Below are 4,625 nucleotides of genomic sequence, written 5' to 3' on the forward strand. Positions count from 1 at the left end.
GCTGAGTATGGACAGCGTCGTCTGTGATATTTCAATTATTTAGAATAGACCCCAGGAAATTCTTCTTCCTTAGGAAATGCTTGCGTCCACGATAAAGCCTCAGAGGCTAAAAACCGCAACGTCGTTCACTACCTCATCACATTTCCTCCTGGGAGGCCTGTGTTGCCCACCTCGGCAAGACGACCTCTTCGTGCACAACTCTCCTTCAGCACCTGCGCACCATCAGGGGAGAGGTCGCTTGATCTCAGCCTTTTAGAGCGCGGACCCTGATATGGGTCGTATTAATACAATTTTGCTGTCTCTCTCTCTCTGTCTGCCCTTTGCTCTCCGAGGTTTTCTTGAATGCCAACCCTTATTTTCTGTCTTGTTTCACCGAGGCCATCATCTCCCACTTCCTGATTCGCTACATGCTTAGAGAGTGCCTCTGTTCGGGCAGTCTTGGTGCCGCAGTCTTGGTGCCAAAGGTTGCTTAAGAGGGTTCAACGATGGTCGACCGCTCTCGACATGTCGTAGACACGCAAGTCACGTCCCGGGGGTTAAAGAGAAGTCCCCTTCACCCCGAGTAGTCCGAGTTGCACTGGCTACCACCCCCAAGGTCAGGAAACAAAAAATACTTTAACATAAATACCCGAGAAAGTGGTGGGGCAACAGCCCCGCCAGTAGCGTAGTGGTTATCGCACCAGACCAGTGTTCTGGAGGTCGTAGCTTCGGATTCCACCCGGCGGGCATTTTTACTACTTTCTTTCTGACCCAAAAAATTCTTCCTCTGTTTCTATGACAGACCACAACGCACCCTTTACTTTCTGAGGTTTTCTTGACTGCCAACCCTTATTTTTTGTCTTATTTCACCAAGCCCTCACTTTCCATTTTCTGATTGGCTACATGCTTGGCGAGGGCCTCTGTTCTGGTAGTCTTGTTGCCAAAGGTAGCTTAAGTGGGTTCAACGCTGGCCGACCACTCTCGTCATGTCGTAGACACTCGAGTCACGGCCCATGGGTTAAACAAAAGGTCCCCTTCACCCCGAGCAGTCCGAGTGCCGCTGGCCGCTGGCACCCCCAAATGCAGCCAACAAAACTCCTTTAACATAAATTCCCGAGAAAGTGGTGGGGAAACAGCCCCGCCAGTAGCATAGCGGTCATCGCACCAGACCAGTATTCTGTAGGTGGTGGGTTTGGATACCACCCTTTCCCACTCAAAAAATTCGTCATCCGTTGTTATGACCCACCAAAAGATTCCTTTTGCTTTCCCAGGTTTTCGTGACTGCCGAAACACATATATATATGTGTATATATATATATGTATATATATATATATATATATATATATATATATATATATATATATATATAAATCTAGCGAAAGATAAACCCACAAAGCTCGCAGAAATAGTATAGGTAAAGAGTCGGATACACAGCAAGAACAATAACAAACAAGGTTTACATACGTAGCGGCAACGGGACTTGCCTTCATCAGAGAAGACTCATGTAACATGTAAAATCATGTCATGTACATGTAAAATCATGTAACTTTACTCTGAAAGTGAAGCAGAACACAGTCGCCCAGATAGCCGAGTTGGTAAGGCATTCGAGATCTAATCGAAAGGCGAGGGTTCGGTCCCCACTCTGGGCGCGTGTTTTTCTTTCTTTCTTTCTCACGTAATTAATAAAAAAGTTAATAATAATGTAACGTCACTAACGGTAAAAAAATAGTCTAACCTTCCCCTATGCCTTCTTTGGCGTTGTAGACTGCCGGTATTTCTTTCTGTATTTCCTAACGAGCCCCTCATTTCCAAACCCTATTATCGCGCGAAAGCTTAGCGAGGGCCTCGGTTCTGGCAGCCTTGATGCCAAGGTAGCATAAGAGGGTTTCCCGCCAGTTGACCGCTCATGACAGGCTGTAGACGTTCGCGTCACGCCCCGGGGGTTGAAAAAGAAGGTCCCCTTCTCCCCGTGTAGTCTGAAGTGGCGCTGGCTACCACCCTCAAGCGTCAGATACAGTGTAAATATAAATACCCCAGAAAGTGAAGCAGAACACAGTCGCCCAGATAGCCGAGTTGGTAAGGCATTCGAGATCTAATCGAAAGGCGTGGGTTCGGTCCCCACTCTGGGCGCGTGTTTTTCTTTCTTTCTTTCTCACGTAATTAATAAAAAAGTTAATAATAATGTAACGTCACTAACGGTAAAAAAATAGTCTAACCTTCCCCTATGCCTTCTTTGGCGTTGTAGACTGCCGGCATTTCTTTCTGTATTCCCTAACGAGCCCCTCATTTCCAAACCCTATTATCGCGCGAAAGCTTAGCGAGGGCCTCGATTCTGGCAGCCTTGATGCCAAGGTAGCATAAGAGGGTTTCCCGCCAGTTGACCGCTCATGACAGGCTGTAGACGTTCGCGTCATGCCCCGGGGGTTGAAAAAGGAGGTCCCCTTCTCCCCGTGTAGTCTGAAGTGGCGCTGGCTACCACCCTCAAGCGTCAGATACAGTGTAAATATAAATACCCCAGAAAGTGAAGCAGAACACAGTCGCCCAGATAGCCGAGTTGGTAAGGCATTCGAGATCTAATCGAAAGGCGTGGGTTCGGTCCCCACTCTGGGCGCGTGTTTTTCTTTCTTTCTTTCTCACGTAATTAATAAAAAAGTTAATAATAATGTAACGTCACTAACGGTAAAAAAATAGTCTAACCTTCCCCTATGCCTTCTTTGGCGTTGTAGACTGCGGGCATTTCTTTCTGTATTTCCTAACGAGCCCCTCATTTCCAAACCCTATTATCGCGCGAAAGCTTAGCGAGGGCCTCGGTTCTGGCAGCCTTGATGCCAAGGTAGCATTAGAGGGTTTCCCGCCAGTTGACCGCTCATGACAGGCTCTAGACGTTCGCGTCACGCCCCGGGGGTTGAAAAAGAAGGTCCCCTTCTCCCCGTGTAGTCTGAAGTGGCGCTGGCTACCACCCTCAAGCGTCAGATACAGTGTAAATATAAATACCCCAGAAAGTGAAGCAGAACACAGTCGCCCAGATAGCCGAGTTGGTAAGGCATTCGAGATCTAATCGAAAGGCGTGGGTTCGGTCCCCACTCTGGGCGCGTGTTTTTCTTTCTTTCTTTCTCACGTAATTAATAAAAAAGTTAATAATAATGTAACGTCACTAACGGTAAAAAAATAGTCTAACCTTCCCCTATGCCTTCTTTGGCGTTGTAGACTGCCGGCATTTCTTTCTGTATATATACATATATATATATATATATATATATATATATATATATATATATATATATATATATATATATATATATATATATATATATATATATATATATATATACAGTATTACCTCGTTATCTCGAAGTCGTAAAAACCGGGGAAAATTTTGCGATGAACGGATTTTCGAGAGAAGTAAAGTTGCGCTAATCGCCGGGAAAAACGAGCGCTCTTTCAAAACAATCACTACTACTTACCGGCTCTTCAGCGGCCGTTTCTAATCTTTCTTCTCGTGAAGGTTTAAAAGGGAAAAAAATAACATACAAGAGACTTTAACCGGCTGGGTTTTGCCGCACTGCCATTTTATTTAGCAGAGAAAAACTGCCTAATGCTCGTCGGAATTCTCACCCGGAACGGAAATCGCACCTCAGGGAAAATCATGTGCACTGCACAAAGCGAACGAGACAAACTACGCCAAGCGTGGGCAGAGGGCCTCCCTGTTCAGCGCATGTGTCAGATGACGTTCCACAGGGTTGCTTGACAAAGTTGATATGTCGCTGAGATGAGACTCCGCGCACTTCGCGATCGCGGAAAACATCGACGTATGGCAGGCGCGGCTAAATAAGAAAAAAAAATTGACGGACTTCAGGTGTGGCAGCATCGCGCGAATCTTGTGAAATGGTCCTGCGGCGAAATTTTCGTTCCACTCCCAGTAAAGATTTGGAGTTAGCCGCAATCCGACCCAAAAATACTTCGAGATAATGGGAAAAATACATGGGACGTATAGCAAAATGTTCGGTGCCGCAGAAAATTTCGACTTAGCCAATTTTCCGAGTTATGCGAGTTCTAGTCAACAAGGTATTACTGTATATATATGGAACTGGGACTGATTCTTACAACGCCGTGAGTATTATGTGCAGAAAAGAGCGCCGGGCTGCTGCTTTATTTTGTTGCAATCACCAGGGATCCGCCGCTCCGGCCATCTGACGGGTCCTTCCCCGGAGATCGGGATCAATAGAAGTCACACAAGGTGGTGGCACCTAGGAATTCCCTGGGGCGTCAAAAGGTGTTTGTGGCGGCAGTTTACGTTCGACCTGCTGTTTGAGGTGCGGATTTTGAATTGATTCGATGGCACCGTAGCCTCTGCCCTGATGAGATGTCAGTGTTTGGAGGTGATAATAATGCGTTAAGCCCAACGCAGGGCTACCGCTGCTCATCTGTTCGGTGTTGACCCCTGGAAAACGCGGCCGAGGGTGGCTACCTGGTACTGGTAAATGATTTAACAATGGCAACCTCTCTAGGCTCACGACCGCGTGAACTAGACACATTTCTCGATTGGACGTAGGCCACTACTAATGCGGGAGCCAATAGGTGGCGCGAAACCTCTCCAAGGGGTAGCGACCACTACCCTCTACAGATTTAGCTCACCAGTTCCACT

At 46.8% G+C, this 4,625-nt stretch overlaps 3 non-coding genes across 3 annotated transcripts; all 3 read left to right on the forward strand.

Annotated features, from left to right (window-relative positions):
- The first annotated feature begins 2,038 nt into the window (after positions 1-2,038).
- Trnar-ucu (transfer RNA arginine (anticodon UCU)) lies at positions 2,039-2,110 on the forward strand. The gene has a single exon. It is a non-coding gene; the product is annotated as a tRNA-Arg (tRNA).
- Positions 2,111-2,519: 409 nt separating this feature from the next.
- Trnar-ucu (transfer RNA arginine (anticodon UCU)) lies at positions 2,520-2,591 on the forward strand. The gene has a single exon. It is a non-coding gene; the product is annotated as a tRNA-Arg (tRNA).
- Positions 2,592-3,000: 409 nt separating this feature from the next.
- On the forward strand, positions 3,001-3,072 carry Trnar-ucu (transfer RNA arginine (anticodon UCU)). Its single transcript has one exon. It is a non-coding gene; the product is annotated as a tRNA-Arg (tRNA).
- Positions 3,073-4,625: the final 1,553 nt, after the last annotated feature.

The sequence above is a fragment of the Haemaphysalis longicornis genome, unplaced genomic scaffold, assembly GCF_048455015.1.
Source record: "Haemaphysalis longicornis isolate Haplotype H1 unplaced genomic scaffold, Haemaphysalis longicornis Haplotype H1 scaffold_5, whole genome shotgun sequence".
NCBI classification, from domain to species: Eukaryota; Metazoa; Arthropoda; class Arachnida; order Ixodida; family Ixodidae; genus Haemaphysalis; species Haemaphysalis longicornis.